The sequence below is a fragment of the Octopus bimaculoides genome, chromosome 2 (genome assembly GCF_001194135.2).
Source record: "Octopus bimaculoides isolate UCB-OBI-ISO-001 chromosome 2, ASM119413v2, whole genome shotgun sequence".
Classification (NCBI taxonomy): Eukaryota; Metazoa; Mollusca; class Cephalopoda; order Octopoda; family Octopodidae; genus Octopus; species Octopus bimaculoides.
The window spans coordinates 33,811,175-33,834,474 of record NC_068982.1 but is presented as its reverse complement, the minus strand read 5'-3'; the positions used below and the strand labels follow the sequence as shown (position 1 = coordinate 33,834,474).

Sequence of the window (23,300 nt, the reverse complement as noted above, 5' to 3'; positions counted from 1 at the left end):
TTTTTTTTTTTTTTTTTACATCAGACATTTTAGTCACTTCAGTTACAGACAATACTATTTCAGTAGCGTGGAAAACTTGAACCTTGATTCTTGGTCATTAATGACAGATGGGGGCCAGAATATAAATATATATATATATATATATATATATATATACACCGGAGTAAGCACATGAAATGTGCAACATGAAACGTTGGGCGATATGATATGCTTCAGAAGACCTGTTGAGACAAGCGAAATCGTAGGCGTGGCCAGTGCCCCTTGACTGGCTCCTATGCTGGTGGCATGTAAAATGCTCCATCCGAATGTGGTCTATGCCAGGGTCGCCTGACTGGCTCCCGTGCCAGTGACACATAAAAAGCACCCACTACACCCTTGGAGTGGTTGGCGTTATGAAGGGCATCCAGCTGTAGAAACATTTCCAGATTAGATTGCAGCCTGGTGCAGCCCACTGGCTTGCCAGACCTTAGTCAAATCGTCTAGCCCATGCTAGCATGGAAATCGGACGTTAAACGATGATGATGAATATATATATATATATATATATATATTAGAAATATAATATTTCTAAATCTCTCAGAGAGATTTAAGCAGTAGTGGAGCGATAAAGTTGTAGTGTATTGTCAACTTAATGTGACAATCCCAAGAAGGGAACACACTACTGCCGTTTAGCCCTAGGAAGCTGGACCGCTTCCTGTCGGCCTTGACACATTTACTGTGTCCTTAAGTTTGCGAGGGGAAGACAAGCTCATGTATATATGTGTGTATGTATGTTATACGTATGTGTGTGTGTGTATATGTATGCATATACACTTATGTGTGTATATGTATATATATGTGTGTGCATATGTATATACATATGTGTATGTGTGTGTATATATATATATGTATGTATATATGTGTGTGTATATATATATATATATGTATGTATGTATATATGTGTGTGTATATATATATATGTATATATCCATGTATGTATGTATATGAGTATGTGTGTATATATATATGTATGTATATGAGTATGTGTGTATATGTATGTATGTATGTATATTTGTATGTGTGTGTATATGTATGCTTGTGCATATATATATGTATGCATGTTTATAAATGTATAGTTTGGAAAAGTCCTGTTGCATTTTAAGATGGGAAAGAAACAAATGCTTCTTTGGTGTTAATTGATATATTTAATCAAGATAATATTGATAAGATAATCCCATCGATTCAACAAATTGTTGATCTCTTGGACATTAAATGCCTCGGCTTTTGAAGCAATGAAACACTCAATATGACTGTGACTGTTAATCACTTGACAATTAATAAATTATTTTCCCTCTAAATAATGTTGAAGAAATTTGGAAAAATGATACCCAGAGAGAGCAAGGTCAACAGTGCCATAATCTTTTCCTGAGTGACTTGGGCCATATGTGATCTTGCTTTATTTTAACACCCCTATATTATTGACCAATGATGGGCACTTTGTTTTTGTAATACTTCCATTTGATGGCAATACTTCTCTGCATTAACTGTTTTGCTTTGGTTCAACACTTCATGATAGATGACACCCTTCACCTCCCACCAAACACAGAGTATAACAATTTTGGGCTTAGCCCCTGGTTTGGGGATGAATACTCCTTTTTCATTGGATGCTAGCCATTGTTTTCATTGGATATGATTATAGAGAACTCAGTTTTCATCAGTCGCGATGATTCAATCCAGGAGAGGTTTGGTAGTAAGTCATGCTTTAGTGACAAATAGCAGGTGACTCTTTGAGAAGCAATCAAATGATGAAGGGTGCACTGACCAAGTTTAGACACTTTTCCTAGGTATTTTGTAATTGAAGTGTGGCTTAAATTGAACTGATTTTGTAATTCTTGTGTAGTTTGCTTTGGTCATCCAGATCAAGGGGGATCTGCAAAAGAAAATTTTCCTGTACAAACCTGGCCAAACTACCATTGGTTTTATCCAAAACATTGTTCGTATATCCAAAGGTTCCATAGACAAAGTGAATATTTCTTGCTGCTTCCATTGATAAAGAGTCCCTTTTGGATTCATACAACATGCAGTGTCTGATATGGATCTGATCTCATTTTAAAAGGTTAAAATTGATATGAATTTAACCTCTATGGTATAAAATAATCTGCAAAAAAAAAAAAGAGAAAAAAAATGTAAAAAATTAATGTTTAATCTAGTATTGAAAATGTCCCCTTAAGGTAATCATGTGAAATGCGACAAACTTTCTTTCCAACCTGATACTTATGTATGCATAAGTGTGTGTGTGTGTGTATGTATATATATATATGGGCCTCACCGAGGCGATGACTACTGACCGAGACCTTTGGAAATGTGCTGTGCGTGAGAAGACCCGGCAAGCCAAGTGAGATCGTTGCCAGGGCCCCTGGACTGGCTCTTGTGCGGGTGGCACATAAGATGTACCATCCTGAGCGTGACCGTTGCCAGTACCGCCTGACTGGCCTTGTAGGGTTTTCGAGCGAGATCGTTGCCAGTGCCCCTGGACTGGCTCTTGTGCGGGTGGCACATAAAAGACACCATTTCGAGCGTGGCTGTTTTCGTGCGGGTGACACGTAAAAGCACCCACTACACTCTCTGAGTGGTTGGCGTTAGGAAGGGCATCCAGCTGTAGAAACTCTGCCAAATTAGATTGGAGCCTGGTGTAGCCATCCGGTTGCACCAGTCCTCAGTCAAATCGTCCAACCCATGCTAGCATGGAAAGCGGATGTTAAACGATGATGATGATGATATATATATACATATATATCTCATACTTTGGATAGTTGTGAATTGTTGGGTGTTTTCTGTGGTAAAGGCCTGTATTCATTAGAGTTGTAGAAAGCAACTGTGGATATTAACCCCTTAGCATTCAGATTATTCTGTCAAATGTAAAGCTTTTTCATTCACATTGTTTCTAATTAATCATGCTTTATTTCGTAGATTTGAAATTTTGATGATATGATTATATACTTTTTGAGTGACATTGAAGGGTATGCATGATAGACTGGATCTGGTTGGTTAGAACATAAAACAGTCAACATATTTGGGCTGGATATAGCTGGTTTAAATGCTTATGGGTTAAATGAATATATGAAAGTACAATGATATTTAACATGTCCATGTAGACTTGAATGCAAGAAGATCTTATGCTGTGGAAATATTGGGAGAAATTTCTCTTCTGAGACAACATATATGAAAACACATTGGGATATGGATTGTATGATGCATGCATTTCTGCATCGTTACACCTTATCAGCTGTGAATATGAAATTCATTGTTCTCAGTGTTAAGAGGAAAACATTTACCCAAGACTATTCTTGCAGTGAAAGGTCTCCCCATGTTCAAGTGTTCACAATGGTGTTAAATATCATTGTGCAGGCATATATTTTATTCAACTGTGCTTTGTGCGACTCTAATAAATTCTAGCTTAGGCAAGTTTTGTGCATGCCAGCAAATTTACTCTTTTACTGTCCTTATTTATCAAAAATATTGTTCTGATAGAGCTGCGAATGGTGAATCCAATGTGGTTGATGATGCATAACTGTCTACAATCTGATGATGTGATTCATAACACACACACATGTATGTGTATTACTCTATTCAATTGGTTCAATGAAACAACTACTGGTGCTATTAAGTTATATACATTACATAATATGCATTACTAAATTGTCATTGTAATTAGTCACCTTAATATGAAAATCATGGAATGAAAGTTATATCATAAACTCCGCTCTTCATTTATGTCATATACCTGTATGTATGTGCATACATGTATGTATAGGTATTTATATATAGTTGTGATAATGAAGTGAAACCAAATAGTGATATCTTGAAGTGATTTAATATGTATCTAATGATTTCAAATGATTTCAAAATACAACAGTGTCAATACTTCCTTGATGGTCTTGACTCTGCTTATGCAGATACTCTAACAATGATTTGGAAGAGTTTGTTATATTGGACTTGAGTCGAAAATTCTAGTACCATGCACCTTTTCTTAGTGTAACATGAAATAGGTATTAGTATATGAATATATGTTCATGCACATTTTAAATATTTTCAGTATCCAGAGCAAATATGAAGAGATGACTGATATTTTTCTTTCAAATTTCAAATATATAAACATTTAAAATCACTTCTATCTGTTCTCTTTAGTTTGCAGGTAATTGTGTTTTGTTTGCTATCATCATCAGGATAGTGGGAAAAGTTTTTTGTTTGGAATGAGTCAGCATATGTTCGCTTTGTTTCACGACCTTAAACCCTCCCCCTGTTCTCTACTAAAATAATAAATAAATCCCACTTAAGTAAATCATTTGCTCTACCTACTCTCAATAGTTTTGCATTGCTGCCAAACAACATTTTAGAATATTGCCAGTAGGCTGAAACATAGCCATCAGGATTATATGAAGCAAATAAAAAACCCATAGCTTTCCTCATAACTTAGGAGCTAACATATTGTCCTGACTGCTTTGGCCAAAGCAGGAAGAATGCCAAGATCTTTGAATTGTGCTAAAATGGAGGTTCAGAAATGTTCATTCTCCATACCAGTGCCAATAAGCCTTGGTGCATCTTTAGCTTCTATATGTACCAATTGCTGTATTACCCCCTGTCTTGTTTTTCTTTTTCTTTCACAAACAAACAAGCAAATATACTCTTGTTTCACTTCTGTTTTAGACTACCTCATGGACACATCTCTCCTTTTCACTTAACCCTAATGTGTCTCAACCGGTATCCATGTTAATCCCCACATAAAACACATTTCCTAATCATGTCTCTGTAATTCTTTCTCTGCTCACATTTTTCTTATAACTATCAACCTTCAGAAAGACTACAACCACAAATACTGTTTCTTCTCCTACTACTAAAATAACTTCTTCCCTCCTGAAGTAACAAGCTGCACACCACTTCCATGTAGGCACACCTGATGCACCTGTCTCTTCTTCCTTTGTGGACACTTCTGTGTCTTAACCACCAGACTCTGCACTAAACACTTTTTCTCTAAGATGGCCTTCCTCAGAGTCATTCTTCATACCCTCATTTTCTTACAGACGTTTATATTAAACACCAACCTCAACAGTCTATACTGACATACAGATGTCATCTGTACTGCTTCTTTAGACAATTCATGAAAAATAAATTAACTCAGTATTGGATTCTTTTCATCAAAAAATGACTTTAATTCCTGGAAACATGGGTTTATTGTACCATAAAGCTATGACACAATCCCTCTCCTATTACCAAATGAATTATATATTTGCAGTATTAACAACTTGTTCCATCTCATTCTGATGATGTTCTATTGAGTTGATTTAAAGTTAATGTGCTGGCTAACCCAGGAAACCTTAGAAATCTATCTGCAACGATGCAGTATAGTGTTTATGTGTAGGTGGAGAATGCTGGGTATATTTGGTCAACACTTGTTCTGCTATTATCAATGAAATTTTACTTAAATGTTGTCAAGTTATTCAAGATATCCATTCATTAGGGATGGTGGGGAACCCTGCCAATAAAAACAGCACTACACAATATTTATCAACATGATGTACTGTTAAAACCAGGTAAAACTGGTTCATTGATTTATGACACATCACACTCCATTTCTGTTATTAGACTGAGTGATGCAACCAAAACTACTATTCATTAAACAACCTTTTTTTTCTATTGATGGGTGTATATCTTGTTACTCCATTTGGTTTCTTCTTAAAAGGTGTAGAATCTTAGTGTGTTTGTGTTTTGTTGCTTTCCATAATATACATTTTATGTACACTGAAATAGTTTTATTTGACCAAAATTATTTGTTACTGTATATAAGCTATATATTTTCAGAGTTTCTTAATTCAGTATAAATATAATCCAACTAGGAGTTGTGGTAATAACTTAATTTCTGTGAAGTCTGTTGGTAGTCAAATTTAGTTGTGTAGTCTGTTAATTATGGTGATTGTTAATTTTCATGCTTCTTACGAAGAATTTATCCTAATTTCTTTTTACATGATACTATTCTTGAGAAAATTGATCTATTTATGTATTTTAGATTGCATTTAGATACAGACTTAACTGATATATGAAACTACTGTTTTCATTATTTTCTTTTATATATCATTGTTTAAAATACATGTTCTACTTGAAAACCTGAAATAAACTCTTTAGCATTTAGATTACTCTGATAAATGTAATTCTTATTTATTCACATTGTTTTGAATTCATCAAACATTATCTCGTAGCTTCAAAATTTCAGTGATGTCACTGCTTATTTTTAGAACAACACTGTAAGGTAGGTGTGAGAGGCCAGATCTAGCTAGTTTTAGCATAAAACAGGTAGAATATTTGAACCAGATATGATGGGTTTAAATGCTTTATTTATTTGGTATTGATTTTCAAATTCAACTCATTTGTAGGAAAGGTGTTTGATCAGTTGAATTGACCCTGTACCTGAGCACTGCCTATTTTATCATAATTTGAAGGACAAAAAATAAAATCGGTTGTAAAGGGGGTGGGATAAGTCTTTCTTACCTCAGAATTTAAAAGAATGTTACTTTATATCACTAGGCTTCTTTTTCTTGGTGCTTGTCTGATTTTGTCTTCTACTGAACCTTTTACAACATTGATTTCTAACTTAAACAGGGCCTTGAATTTCTTCAGGAAGAGGTGTGTAATTGATTTCAATCAACCCATTATTTGAGTTTGTTTTATTGATTCTGGAAAGACCAGGAGGTCCCCGTTTCTTGTGTTTTTGTTTCCAGGTTTATTTCATCATCAGTATATGCTCTTTAGCTCCAGGTCAACCCTGATTGAGCAAACCTATGTCAAAAGGTTGTCTAACAACGACAATCCAATCTTGTTTGAATGGAAAGTAGATACAAAACCACACATATTTACATGTTTACATAATTCAATGTGTTCTTTTTCTATTTTAAGATGGTAGGGTGTAACTTGAGGGAGATTTAGCTGTCTCTATCAGAATAGGTCATGTTGTAGATAACAGAAATGAATGCAGTTTGTACTTCTTCTGAATTGTTGATGAAATTTGAAAGACAGGAGTAGGAAATGAGTGGCAGAGATGTTGGATTGGATAAGTGCTGTTTGAACAGTATTAACTTAATTTATCTGTTTATACATTCTGTCAAAGAGTACATGAATCCACCTATACTAGCTTATGGATATCCAGGTAAAAAATGTAATGATATTAAATGCTGTTTTTAGTCTTAATTCCAAAATCACTATTGAAAATTGAGAATTTAGACCTGTATATCATGCAAACTTTTGTATGTAAATGATTTGGATTTTAAAGGTGCACAAAAGAATAATTTGAATAGATTTTCAATCTATTAAATCTGATAGCTAGGGGTTAGTGTGTCCCCTTACTTCTGCTTGTGCAGACACAGTTGGCATCATACCTGACTGGTGGAGTTTCCACCTTCTGTCCAAATCTATGGTACCAGAGCCACAATAATTTGTCTGATGCTCTAGTGATTATGTCAAACCTTAAGATATATAAACACAGGCTTATTATCTTAAAAATGCTTGCTTTCACTTTTATAATTATACAAGTTTTAACTTTCTGATTTTTGTAATTAACTTTATTATTATACCATATTTTATAAATCTGAAAATTCCTGTAGATATATAGTGACAATAATTTAATGTCAATATCAGTCTCTCGTGGTTAACTTAATCCTACAATTAGTGTAATGTGACTACCTAACCTCTTGGGAGTTATTGGCAGGCAGACTCCACTCTATTACAAGCATTTGTGTCATGTCTCTAGTTTGAAGATTACATCTGCCTTTCTTTCCACAAGTTTTTGGAGGTCTTGAGGTAGGTCATAGATACAGTCCTTTCTTTTGTAAGTCCTTGCCTTTCAGTAGGCTGTCGGCTCCTTATAGGCGCCATAGAAGTGCTGTTGTGACATACAGTGGGTTTTTGTGCATTCTAAATGTGGCAGACCTCATCCATTTTCAGATCTGACTACAGTTGATTTCTCTGAGAGAGAGAGAGAGAGAGAGAGGCAGGAATTAATATCAGTAAATAACTGGTACCTTATTTTCAACTCAGAAGAGATGGAACTAAAGTAAAATTGACCTTAGCATAGAGTTACAATTCTTAGTGTACTGAGAGTTAGAATGAATACCACATATCTGATATTTCAACAACCCTGCCAATTAATTTACTGAGTATGTCATGTAAAGGGGATGGTAGACAAATGACAAGTTCAAACTGTGAAGACTATTTTAAATGGGTTTTAGATATTCTATCTTTAACTTGTTTTGGGGCAACACCTTGAAGACTCTAGTTGAACAAATTGACCCCAGTACTTAGTTTTTGAACCTGCTGCAATAAGGTGCATAAATCTGAGAGGGGAATATGTTCAATAAAATCATAATTAACTGATCCTCCTGTATTTTCTTTTACCTAAAGCCAAGAACTTTTCAGCACCCCCTTGTATAATGTGCAACAGGCTTCATCTAGTTTCCATAAGGCTTTGGTCAGCTCTGTGGGCTGTAAATAGAAGACACTTGCTCAAGGGGTTGTGCAGTGGGACTTGAACCCATTATGTGTTTATCTATTTTCTTTTACTTGATTCAGTCATTTGACTGAAGAGTTTTAGTTGAACAAATCGACCCCAGGATTTATTTTTATAAACCTGATACTTATTCTATTGGTCTCTTTTGCTGATCCACTAAGATATGGGGACATAAATACACCAACACTGGTTGTCAAGCAGTGGTAGGGGACAAACACAGACACAAAAACACACACACACAATATGTTTCTTTCAGTTTCTGTCTACTAAATCCACTCACAAGGCTTCGGTTGGCCTGAGGCTATAGTAGAAGACTATAGCCCAAGGTTCCATGCAGTGGGGCTGAACTCAGAACCATGTGGTTTGGAAGCAACCTTCTTGCCACACAGCCATGCTATCTGTAGTATTTTCAAATTTAGTTTCTCATTCAGTTTCTTGTAGCAATTAACTTATCTATTTTTACACCAACCACTCAATTTTCAAATGTGAATGGTTGCTATATCTTAAAAAAAAACAGTTAGTTTGTGTTGGGCATAATGAGACACAATTAAATGTCTGTCTTAAGCTTATGAACAATGAGTTTGCTTGTCAGTTTGCAAGAATAGCTGGAAGCAAATATTTGACAAAGATCTTCATTTTGATAGTATATGAAGGAAACTGAAGATCAGATAAGCCAATCGTGTTTTAAAGAAATGGAATTTTCTGATTATACTGGCATATGCTTATAAGGTTAGGTTAGGTAATTTGTGAAATGTATGTGTAAAGCCATAAGGTCATATGCTCCAATGCATTGATTGTGTGTGTGTAAATTCACATACAGAGGCACACTGAAATGGAATTAAGGCAGTTTTGTGTCATCTCTCATTTGCACCATTCAAAATTTCTACATTCTTTTTTTTTACTATGTTGAAACCCTTCCTTCCTCAGGAGGTAACAACTGATTCTTTTTGAATTTCGACTGTCAACCTCAATAAAACGTATTTTTTTGGTTAACCTGGTGGTTACAGTAGTCCATAGTTTTAGGTAAATAAAATAATAATAATAAACTGCTGGTGGGGGTCTGTTAGCAACAATTATTTTAGGAAGTTCGCAGGTTTTGATAAGTTCGTATAGTGTAGAAAGAGCCACTCCCCGAAACGTATTTTCTTACAGCATACGAACTTATTTAAACAGTTTTAGAATTGGACTTGTTGCTTTTATGAGGTAAATGCATTTATGTGTCTAATTTAATGTTAAAACACGAGAAGATTGGTACCGTTGGTAGCAGCTTCTAAAAATACAAAAAAAAAAAAGACATCTGTTTGCTGTTCACTCTGTCCTGCTGTTTTCCTTACCTGTTTCGTTGCTAAATAATGAGGTAGAAACATTTATCACTGTGCCAATAATAATTGAACAGCTGATATTTTGTCCATTCTACTAGGATTTTTCTTTTTTCTTTTTAACCAAGGCTAAGATATACATTGGTCTTCTCCACATCCAGATCTACTCTATTATTGGAAATAGGCTATCAATCAAGAGTTGGTGTTTCAGATTACGTCCAAAAGTGAACTTTCTCTAACCAACAATCTCAGACTCCCCAAACATGCTATTTGTAATCTCTTTGTCTTGACAGAGAAATAAGATATATCCTATTTCTCTCTCTCTCTCCCTCTCTCTATATATATAAACGTTTCATCCATTCTTAATAATTGATTATTACCTGGGTTTTAATTCCCAAAACGATACGAAAACAGAAAAGTATTAAACTTAACGAGGGAGTCACTACGTTGTTGCATCAACCTGTGAGAGATCACCAAATCATATCGTACAGCCCCAAATAAAGGGCACAATAAAATAGGTTTATGAATTTGTGTTGCAAGATCTCTGATGTGAAACCGTGTTGAAATAGATATTGTTATATTTCAGGATGGTCATTGTTTTTTTTTTTGCCAAATAAACACACGCACTATATATTCGTTTTTCACTCGTTTATTACTGTTCTTATTTTAAGTCCAGTTCATTGATATACAAAAATATGGGACGGTCACGGCTTAAACGCCTTTGATCATAGATCTTCTGGATCAATGATGATATGGGGTTAAACAATAACTTCTTGAAGTTGACTCTTCCTGTCCAGTAAGGTGTATGTGTGTGTGTGCGTGTAGACGATAGAAAAGAAAAAGGCAAGACTTCCTTCTGTACCCCGCCAAAATGACTGCGGTCTTAAAACATTTCTCATCGATACATTTACTTAAATTACTTTATATATATTTTAAAATATCTTTGTGGGTATTTTAATATACTACATATATTTTTAAACTTCTCCACTTGCTTGCTTGTTACATTTTAGTTTTTATTGTTATAGGTAGAATATTTTAAGATATATCTTGTAGAATCATTTTTATCATTTAGTATCTAAGAAGCACCCCCCCCCCGTATTATTAGGTCACCTTTTTCTTTTAATCTTTTCGGGATCGATATAACAAAACACCAGTCAAGCACTGGCGTCGATGTAATCGACTCCCCTCCCCTCAAAATACTGGCCTTGAGCCAAAATTAGAAAGAATTATTATCTATAGTAGCAAACAGTTACGACCAAGTGTTGCTGGTATGGGACAGTTCAAAAATAATTTGTTCTTTTTTTCTTTCATTCTCCCTATGCAGTGACCCTTCTCGCTCTGCAAATATATTCAACAGAGGCTTAGAAAAAGCTCCCTACTTAAGAGAGCAGTCACGTAAAAATAAAAAGGAGAGAGAGTGGGAGGGAGAGAGCAAAACAAAAGCCATATCGGAATCTAAACAGTGTCTTCAATCCATGTGTTAGCCGTTGGAGAAAGTGGAAGGGGAATTAGCCGTTGGAGAAAGTAGAGGGGGAAAAAACAAAAAGCTCAATAGATCGGACTGTCAAACACACTTAACTAATAACACTCCCATTTAAAAGAAAGCAACCAACCAATAACAAACGCTAAGCGCGCCGGCACCAACGACAGACACTTTAGACTTAACTTCGTTCGGCCTTCTTTTTCCTTTAAACATTTCGACGACCGCTACTACTATTGTAGAATCTGTTGTTTTCAGTCTAGGAGTAAATTCGCTCAGCCTTAATGCACTATACATATCAAATGATTTGAAATTATAGACGGTCGGAAGTAAACAAACAACAAATCAACGGATATGTGATTACTTTAAAGGGATCTACAATATTCTTTCTAAAAACGTGAGTTGTCTACAAGATACTTTTTACCACGCTTAACTATTTTTTTTTTACCTCTTTTTTTTTTTTTTCATGTTAAATCAAGTCTTTGCGGGTAATTGGTTACAAGTTTTGATTTTATAAATTTTGAAATTTGTGTTGATTAAAAATATATTCCATTGTTAGATGTAAACATGATAAACAGTTGCATGTAGAATCACATGTGTCAACTTCTTAAATAACAACCTAACCATCTATCTAATATTTTTGTGTGTATGTGTGGCTTATTCAAAACTTGCTTAATTATGAACAGTAATTAATTATATATAATAGACAAAACTTTGTTTTACGTGTGCTGTTTGTATATGTATGCGATCTCTTTCCAAAAACTAGCACACTCGCTATTTTAAAGATAATCGTAAAAATTTCATCTACTTATTTATTTTCCTTTGTTAGTTTGTCCTTGACTCGATATCATTTATAAACTACTAAAATTTCACACGGAATATTTTCCTGTCTTATGCACACTTTTGTGTATGGGTTTTTGGCATGTCTATGCGTGTATGATTAAGCAAGTGGTTGTTAGTTCGTGTTGTTATTGACAGGAACAGAGTTAATGGAACAAGTTGATCGAAGATGATTCCACATCTCCGCTTCCACTAAAGAAACTCGTAGCTTTAACGAGTACTTTGCCTCCAATTATAGATTTTGTTTCTCTGCATAACTTTTGAACTGTGCAGTTTAGACAATTTTGATTTGCGTAAAAAAAAAAAGCAAGGAAATAAAATAATTATCTTTTTGATATATCTGAAAGTTACTTCAGAAAGATGAATGTTAAAAGTAGTGGTGGTGGTGATTAGAGAAAAACAAATAGATGCAATTTATTGAACCCGTCACTGCTTTGATGACAAATTATCAATTCATGTGTTTCCTTTTATCGTCAGATATAAATTGGTTAGTATTTTATCGACCTGGCGGCACATTTTTCGCTCTGTTGACTATCAAGTATGAACTGATAACTACATATTTATTTGTTATGCAACAGTATAGAATAAATAACCATTGTTTCCATTAACTTCACTTTGAACAGAAACCTAAATATATAAATAACAATTAAAAAACACGCATACCAAAGATTGGTACGTGATTCAACATCAACAGGCTGATATAATTGAATGGAATGATGCTGCTACTGTTACAGTCATATATATACTTTCTCGGCGAAGTTGGCGCAAACAGTGCAGTCGGTTGTACGAGTTCAGTGTTTCCTTCTTAAATAGAAATCCTTGAAGGACCGACTTGATATCCTTCATCATTCCGAAATATACAATATACATTGCTTATATATATATATATATATATATATATATAAAGCGTATTTTTTTGCAGGTCAAAATAGATAAATTACTCTTCGATCTTGTTTCAAATTCCAGCTAAAACTACTTTTCTTGGGTAATGTACTTGTAAGGAAACCAAGTTTAAACCTTAATCCTGTATGTGGACATAAATAGCATCCAAATCTCAAGTGACACAGCTAAAAAAAAAAAAAAAAGATAAAGGGAAGGGCACATTGGCTTATGTAGTCCTAAATCACCAATATATATTTATTACGTCCTAAATTAGTGATAAAAAAAGCGTTGGTTTCGACTGGACTGCCTTTAATGATAAGACTGGTTCAAGGGTGGTGTGGGGCTAAAGTGCAACTGTAACTTGTTAAACACAAAACAAAAGAAAACAAAAAGACTTTCCATTGTTTCACCCCGACCATTTATAATTATTATATTGCCAGTTCGCTTAGATTTGATATAAATTATAACGAACCGGATTTCAATACATTCCATCCAATATTTACATCGGTATCTGATGTTATGAGATTAATCATCATCAACAACAATACCAGAGGAGTGGGTGAAGTTAGTCAATTATATCGACCCACTTTTTAATTGTTCCTATATTTTATTGATCCCAGAGGTATGAGAGTCAGAGTGACCGCGGTAGGATTTGAACTCAGAACTTAAAGGCATTTTCTTCGATGCCTAACGATTCTGCTAATCTGTCGTCGTTAATGGTATCTGATTTAGGCAATTTTAAGGCGAGGGTGTTTATCGATATAATTGACCTCGGGTCGGAGGGTGCTTGATTGGTACTTTATTATCTCGTTCTCCACCCCTGACTCTGTCCCTCCCTCCCTCCCTCTCTCTCTTTCTCTCTCTCTCTCTCTCTCTCTCTCTCTCTCTCTCTCTCTCTCTCTCTCTCTCTCTCTCTCTCTCTCTCTCTCTCTCTAACATTTTTGTGTGTATCGTCAAAGTGGCTTTGGCGGGATCGTCGTAACATATTAGTACCAGTAATAAACACGGCTTATGCTTTGAAAAGAAATATTATTTCATATCTACAGTCACGACAGAACATGTACGTTGTCGCGCGACCTATTAGAAATAGCAGTTAAATCTTCAAATCATACACTATCATTAACATTAAAAAGGGGAGCGGAAAAGATAAAGACCCACAATCAGTTGGAGATACTACTGTCTCAAATTTGGGATGATCACAACCGGAACTCCTTTTATCGTATGTGTCCTTGGTAAGGGCTGACTTGAGGGTAAACAAAAATGTCCAAGTTTTTAAGCATTACAGATGCAAAGTCTGCTTAATGTTGTAATACCATCAACGCGACCAATTGCCCTGCTAAAAACAACAGTCAAATCTTCTCCAGATCACTACCTACTATCTTTATATAAGAAAGGATACGCGAAACAATGCAGTTCCAATTATTTTTCATGTATGTGTCTATGTGCTAAGTACTTTGCCATCCAACCACATGGTTCTGGGTTCAGTCCCCAGTGCGTTACATCTTGAGTAAGTGGCTTCTATTATAGCCTCGGGCCGACGTAAGTAGATTTGGTTGAAGGAAACTGTAAGAAGCCCGCCATATATAATGTTTGTTTACCCCCCACCGCGCTTGACAATTGGTGTTGGTTTGGTTACGTCCCCCGTATTCTAGCACTTCGGCAAAAAGACACCGATAGAATAAGTACCGGGCATTAAAAAAAAACAAGTACTTCGATTACAATCTTCCAAGGCGGTGCCCAGCGTGGCTGCAGTCCAGTGAAGAATTACCAATAATTGGATAGTGACAGCTGGAGCTCTTTGTTAATAATAGGTGGTTACTCGATCAGGGCTGATCTTAGAGCTAAACAACAATACCCTGTGGAATTATTGTTGATAGTACTAATTATGATTGTTAGTTGGCAATTGTTGTTGACTGTTACGACTAACGAAATACAAAAGAACTTATTTATTATTTTTCGTACCTCACGAGAAATCGAGAGAAATCAGCAGGCGGCAAGAATAGGACATTGAAATTTTGAGGCAGGCGTTAGTGAATTACATCGACCCCTGTGCTCAACTGGTACTTATTTCATCAACCTAGAAAAGATGAAAGTAGACCTCGGCGGAATTTGAGCTTTAGCACGTGAAGTGCCAGTAGAAATTCCGCTCAGCATTTTGTCCGGCATACTTAACGGCTCTACCAGTTCGGGGCCTCTACTACTACTACTACTACTACTACTACTACTTGTCACAGGGACATTACAAAGACAGGTCAAAATACGCAGGGAGTTACATTTTTTAAAAGATAGTAGTGTGGTGGGTTGAAGAAGATTTGATTGCTATTTCTTGTAGGTCGTATGACTACGTAAAGTCAAAGAATGAATTATGATCTATCTTCCATGGTATTCACTTTCCCAATATATACTGTCTGTATAGCGTTGTCAAATGAGTAGGGTAGTAGTGTGGGCATTCCATACAAGCACCATATAAAAAACCTATAACTGTTTGCTGATAGATTGCTGCTACTTTTATATATTAGGTAAGAAAGATTACACATACGTGTGTGTGTGTGTGTGTGTTGTTTAGTCCATGCCAGCTTGTCTAACACATAGCAGATAAATATTAAATTATGATGGTGATACTCATTATGTGTGAATGTTTTTTTTTTGATAGGCGCAGAGAATGTTGTAGATAATGTACTCAATACTTTATGATGAGCATAAGTTTTTCTGTGTTAATATGTGTAAACAGGAATGTCATACAGTGTCTTGATCTTGGGCAGGTACCATCTACTATAGTCCCAGACCCACCAAAGCCTTGTAAGTAGGATTTGGTAGATGGAGAATGAAAGAAGCCTGTCTCATACACACACACACGTACGTACCTCTCTCTCTCTCTCTCTCTCTCTCTCTATGTTCCACCCATGCCAGCATGGAGGGCCGACGTTAAACGATGATGTATATAGTTACGTCTGTGTTTGTCCTTGGCAACTGGTGTTGGTTTGTTTACATCCCCATAATTTAGTGGTTCAGCAAAAGAGGCAGATGGAATAAGTACCAGGCTTTAAAAAATAAGTACTGGGATCGATTTGTTCAATTAAACAAGAAATAATAGTCCTTTTTATTAAAAGGTAGTGGAATAAAAAGAAAGATGTGTTTACGTTTATTCCTGCACATACATTTATAGAATGATAAATTTTATTACTACATGTATTAAAGTTTGTTTTAGTGCACAGTTGTAATCATCTTTGTTGTCATCTCATCAGTTTTTCTATTCTAATATGGGCTGGACAATAATGCTACACAGTATCTCACTGTGTCTTGATCTTGTATTATCTCAATCGTGAAGTCCAATATTTATCTTGTCTAATCTTTAACAACTTATTCTTCTGTTTACTTCAAGTGCTTATACACTGCACTATCAGTATGCACCAGTTTCATTCAGTATACAACCTCTCTGTATATACTACATGTTCCATTACATATAATCTGTATACATTGCTTTCTGTGGTCAGTTAGCATGTGTTCTATTTTTTTTTATGAGTTAATGTTTTAACATTTATATCACTTGGAAACAAGCGAGTGTTGGCTACAGTAATGGCTTCTAGCTGTAGAAAAACTACCTCAACAAATTCCATTTGATCCATGCAAGCATGGAAAAGTGGATGCTAAAATGATGGTGATTATGATTCGTTATATGGCAGAACATGCAATAGAATATCCTCAGCATTATCAATGTCCACCTTCTGCTGAGGTTGACTTTGCCTTTCATCCTTTCAAGGTTGATAAATTAAATGCCAGTTGCGTACTGGGGTCGATCTAATTGATTAGTCCCCTCCTCCAAAATTTCAGGCCTTGAGTAGAAAACATTATTAATGTCCACCTTTCATGCTTACATGCCAGAATTTGTTGAGGCAGATTTTCTGTGGTTAGATGTTGTTCCTGTCATTAATCCTCATTTGTTTCCAAGCAAGGTAATATTTCTCTGTGACTTGGCAGGTTTTCATAGGAGACTGGAAACAAATGACTACATGTATGACAATGATGATTGTTCAAAACTGTTGTATGATGTCATGATAAACATATGTATACACAGACATGCATGTATGCGTGTGCACGCGATAGGTTTCTTTCAGTCTCCGAAATCCATTCACGAGAAGCTATAACAGATATTTATCCAATATACCACACAGTGGGATTGAAGCTAAAACCATATGGTTGGGAAGCAAACTACTTAAATATGCATCGGAACTGTAAAATATATAAATCTAATTGAGTTAAACTACAGTTTTTAAGTCTTTTGCTGTAAAACTTTAAATAAATAAATATGAATGATTCTCATTACTCTTTGTATTTTCCTGCATATAAACAGGATATATTTGCACCTATATAAAGTCATATAGTAACAGACTTAAAAGCTATTACTTTAACTCCTCAAATATAATATTTAAATTTGAATTAATAATGGATTGTCTCATAGCTTTGAGACTTTGATGATGTAATTGTTTATTTGTAGAATGACATTGTCAAGTAGGGCTGAGTGGCTGGAGCTGGCCAATTTCAACATAAAACAAACAGAAAATTTTGGGCTTGATATAGCTGATTTAAATGTTAAATGGTAAAATTTATCTTAGGCTTTCTACCAGATGTGTTGTGCATAAATGTTTATTAATTAGATAAATATATGAAAAATAAACCAGCCAGTAGTAAAAATTTAAACCAAGTGATAATGTCATCACTACTAAAGTACCAATCCCATTGCCTTTATTTTCTATAAAATGTCAATAGCTTGCATCAGCACCAGCCACATCATTGACCCTTTTGACACCAACCCATCTGAAACTATCCTAGTTCTACGACACATATTTCTTGTTTTAAAATGATTTAAATGAAAACTTCCCATCAGAATCTCATGTTAATCTATATTTCAAACATCAGATTAATAATCCTTTCTACTATAGGCACAAGGCCTGAAATGGGGTGGGGGCTTAGTCAATTTCATCCGATCCCAGTGTTCAACTGGTACTTATTTTATTGACCCCCAAAAAGATGAAAGGCAAAGTCAATCCCAGTGGCGTTTGAACTCAGAATGTAATGACGAGCGAAATACCACTAAACATTTTGCTCAGTGTGCTGATGATTTTGCCAGCTTGCTCAGATTAATAATGCCAAAAGAAAAAAATTATTTTATTAAATAAGGGCAGTGTATTTCAGCAGAAATATGATAACAAAAGGGGTCAAGAGAAGACCATGAAGCTCTAAATTCATTGCTGGACCAATGAATTTCACTGATCCAAGCATTCATCATCATCATCATTTAACAGTTGTTTTCCATACTGGCATGTGTTGGCTGGTTTGGCAGGAGCTGACTAGCTGAAGAGCTGTTCAGGCTCCCTGTCTGTTTTGGCGTGGATTCTATGGCTGGGTGCCCTTCCTAATGCCAACCACTGAGTGCATTGGATGCTTTTATGTGGCACCAGCACCTATGAGCCTGCGAGATTAGGGATGCTCAGCTGGAGAGGGTTGCAGGGAACGAGCCTAACCATGCTTTTATTTAGCTTGACATGTCATTCCAAGCACAGCAAACTGCCAGGAGTCTTGTTCCCCTGTCATCTCTTCTGTGAGTCCCAATGTCTGTAGATCCTTTCTTACCACTTCGTCCCATGTCTTCCTGGGTCTACCCCTTCCACGTGTTCCCTTTACCTCTTGATGCAACTGTCTTTATTCATACACATTCCATGGCCATACTAGTGCAGTCTTCTCTCTTGCACACTACATCTGATGCTACGTATACTCAGTTTTTCTATCAAATCACTTACACTCTGCCAAATATGCAAACTGACTTTACCCATCCAGCGAAGCATACTGGCTTCATTTCTTTCAAGTCTTCACATATCCTCAGTAGTCACAGCCCATGTCTCATTGCCATGCAGCATAGCTGTTTGTACACAGGCATCGTACAATCTGCCTTTCACTCTGAGGGAGAGGCTTAAAAGATAAAACTAGCATGTAGTTTGTGCTTTTCAGATTTTTGATCTGGCATTTGGTTCTTGGGTATCTGTTGCTAATGATTTACAGTTCACAATGAAATCATATGTACAACAGTCCTATCTGCTGGTGCTGATGAAATTTCCATCTGCCAATATGACCTGTGCTTTATATATATATATATATATATATATATATATATATATGTATATATGTATGTATTGTATATCTTTTGCTTGTTTCAGTCATTAGACTACAGCCATGTTGGAGTATTGCCTTAAAGAACTTTTAGTAGAATTAATCAATCCCAGTACTTTTTTCTTTCTTTTTGCCACACTACTAGGTTACTGGGAACTCAAACACACCAACACTGATTGTCGAGGAGTGGGGACAAACATACACATATATTATCATCATCGTCTACTTTCCATGCTAGCACAAGTTGGATGATTTGACTGAGGACTAGCAAGTCAAGAGGCTGCACCAGGCCCCTATCTGATCTGGCAAGGTTTCTACAGCTGGTTGCCCTTCCTAATGCCAACCACTCTGAGAGTTTAATGAGTGCTTTTTATGTGCCACCAACATGGGGGCCAGTCCAATATATATATATATATATATACACGACAGACTTCTTTCAGTTTCCATCTACCAAATTCACTCACAAGACTTTGGCTGGCCCAAGGCTGTAGTAGAAGACATTTGCCCAAGGTGCCAATCAATGAAACTGAACCCAGAACCATGTGGTTTGGAAGCAAGCTTCTTACCACACAGTCATGCCTGCACCTATCCATGCTTCTATGCCTGCGCCTATATATATAAAACCAATATAGTAGATTTATGAACGGCTAATTTAGCTATTCTCCATAGACTGAGAAAATGATGAACAACCTTAATTGACTTTTCAATCTTATTGGATTCTCATCAGATGAGTCAACACCAGTTTTACCAATCCTAGAGAAACAGGCTGCCATTCTGTTTATATACTCAACAATTTCAGTAGCTACAGGAAACTGGAGCTATCAATAATTGTTTAGAAAGATTAGGCAACATGTCAAGAAACCAGGAATTGGTGTCATGGTAGACTGTGAGTATATGATACCATCAAGAAGCCATTGTTTACTAACTAGTGAACAGGAGGGAAATATGAGCTTATTCAAAGAAATATACATGCGTAAATACATACATACAAAGAATGTATATCATAAAGAAGTACATCATAAACATATGCACATATGTTGGGCTTCTTTTAGTTTTGATTGATTAAATCTACTCACAAAGCTTTGGTCAGTCTGATGTTATAGCAAAATACACTTGTTCAAGGTACCATGCAGTGGAACTGTGTGGTAGAGAAGTGAACTTTTCAGTCATACTATGATTCTGATAATTTTCCACTTATAAAAATACCAAGTACAGAGGAACAAAAGTGTTGGAAATAGGGGCTGGAGGGGCATAGAGTAAACTGCTTCCATGAGAGAAAACTTACCTATCAGCCAGTTAGCTTTTTCTTTAATGCTTTCTTTAATGCTTTCTAGAATGTGTGGAGTGAGTGAATAACTATTCCAGGTGTACAAATAACAGGTGAAATATATATTATGTGCCTTCATTGTTAACTAGCTTTGTGTGTTGATATTATCTTGACAGAATTAGTCTCTGTCTGAAATTGAATCTATTCAAAACGGGCTTAATAACAATTGTTAATTCTAAAGAAGTAGAATGGTATTTAGTTTGATGATAGACTTAAGTGACACTGAAGTATATCATAAACTAAAGTCATTTGGACAAGGTCCTTAATTGTTCATTAATGAATGTTCATAATTAAAATTAACCATAAACGATGTCATTATAAGCATGTATTCACTACTGTTAGGATGTAATAACTGTAGGTTTTTCTTTTTTATTGGACTTTATTTGTTCCTCTGTCCTTTAACTTTCATTTGATTCAAACTGTGACATTTATATGTAGTTCTATGAACTTTGAGATTAAGTAAGGGTGAGAAAGGAAAAAAAATTATATTTATATTTTTTGCCTCTTATATTTCAAGAAATGTCTGTTAGGTTATTTGATCATTTCACTTTCTTTCTGTTTTCTTTTTTTTTTTTAGTAAAGCAAAGTTAATTGCTAAACTGTTGGGGGGATCACTAGAGTCTTATATATTTAATAAGATTTCTTGTGTAGCCTTGGATGTACAATAAAATAATGACACGTCTAAATCTGGTTTCTATTTTTGATGACATTTTGAGAAGTGAACTAAGTCAAGGTTACAAAACACATATTGTAGGCTGGCTGTTGCTTACCATTTGTTTGTTCTTAAAGCCACAGACAGCTTATTTTGGTGAATGCTAGCTATCAAAGAACAGATTTTGAAGAAATATAAGAAATAGAAATAAATATTTGTTGAATGTATATATTTCTTATGATTTCTTGATGTTTTTTTTTTTTTTTATGCTTCTGCTTCTCTTATAAAGTACAAAATGAGCATCATCTCTAAATTATATTTACCTAAATTTAATTTGTCTTTTGTTTAATGATAAACTATTCCCTATAATAATGATATATTTTTTGGCATACAAGTTGAATTTTAAAATTTAAATCCAAAAAAGGTAGATTGATTTATGCACCAAAATGATTTTGGAGAACCAAATATTCTATGTGAAAAGTAGCAGGATTTGGAAAGATAGTGACAATGTTTGAATGTTTACATTACATTCTCTGTCAGCTTATATGCCAGAAAATATGGTAATAAAAATAATGATTATTTCAAATTTTGGCCCAAGGAGGTTAGTCAATTACATCGACCCCAGTACTTGATTGGTACTTTATTTTATCAACCCTGTAAAGATTAAAGGCAAAGTTAACGTTGGTGCAATTTCAGCTCAGGACATAAAAAATTGGAAAATAAAATAATGGTTTCTAAGTTCTGGGGTTAGTGTAATTGATTTGCCCCTTCCTCACTTTTCAGACCTTGTGTTTGTATTAAAAATAATTATTTGGCCCCAGACCTAAGTAGGTTGACCTATAATCAAAGATATTCAAGCTGTGACTAAATATCTTGGTTTTGTTTCAGTCATAATGTCTCTAAAATTATGTTATGCATTGTGTCTCTTTTTTAAGACAGTAAGATGCAATATAGGGGAGATTTGGTTGTTATTTCTAGCAACTTGAGACACCATGTAAATGCTTCCTTTGTTGGCTCACAATTACATTTTTAGCAACAGGTGAACAAGTGCTTCTCTATAAAAAGACAACAAAAATAACTGTGTGAACACAAGACCTGGAATTTTGATTTTCATAGAATTATTGAAGTTTTATATTGACGGATGGTGCTCTAGTTGTACAAATGGCAATGTAAATCAGTTTGAATTTTAATCTATTTATTGTAGGCAAAGTTGACTTCACGAGGGCTTGAACTCAGAATAAAAAACATATTTACTTATATATCTTTATGTCTTGAGTTCAATTCCATTGAGCTCAGTTCAACCTTCCGTTGTCGTCGTTGTCGTTTAACGTCCGCTTTCCATGCTAGCATGGGTTGGACGATTTGACTGAGGACTGGTGAAACCAGATCGCTACACCATCTGGTTTAATAAAACAAATCTGTCATTTACTGAGCTTGATATCCACTATGTCATTGTCCCAAATTTGTGGCCTTGTATATATGTTAGAATTCACACACACGCACATTTATATCATCATGATCATCATCATTGTTTAATGTCTGCCTTCCATGCTGGCATGGGTTACTGAGTAACTTGCAAGACAAAAATCTTTTGAGTGGGGGAGGAGGCATTGGAGGAGGTGATCTTGTGTCAGATAATGAAAGGTTATAGTGAGACAGAGAGACAGAGACAGGTATCTTGTTGTAGAGGAGGTACAAGGTTACCTGGCTGGAGAGAGAGATATCAGGAATGAGGAAGAAACAGGTGTGCTACTGCAAAGGAGATACATGATTACCCAACCTGAGAGAAGTGCAGGAGAAAGGAGTGAGTGAGTGGGTGACAACAGGATAGAGATGGTGGCAAAGTGCTGGGCATACTCACAAGGAAAAGGGATCAGAATATAAATGGGATGGTTGAGTAAAAGCAGAGAGAGATTTAGTTGGTGGCAAATGCCAGGCCATACCTTTGAGGTTCGAAGGTCATAATATAAGTGGCAGGATATTGCCAAAGAGGTGTTATTAGAAAGTGGGAGGGGAAGCGAGTGGTGAAAACTAGAGTGGTGGGGCTACTGGATAGCAATATACATATACATATATATATATATATAGATATATATATATAT

At 35.4% G+C, this 23,300-nt stretch overlaps 1 protein-coding gene across 3 annotated transcripts in view; it reads left to right on the top strand.

The window, feature by feature from the left end:
* LOC106868006 (rho guanine nucleotide exchange factor 28) overlaps positions 1-23,300 on the top strand; it is a 561,000-nt gene that overhangs the window by 6,476 nt on the left and 531,224 nt on the right. For 2 of the 3 annotated variants that reach the window (XM_052976105.1, XM_052976107.1), the window contains exon 1: positions 11,374-11,729. The exons of the other annotated variant lie outside the window; for it this stretch is intronic. The gene's annotated coding sequence lies outside the window, so the exon portion shown is untranslated. Of the gene's footprint in view, positions 1-11,373; positions 11,730-23,300 lie in introns of those variants that run through there. 3 annotated transcript variants of the gene reach the window in all.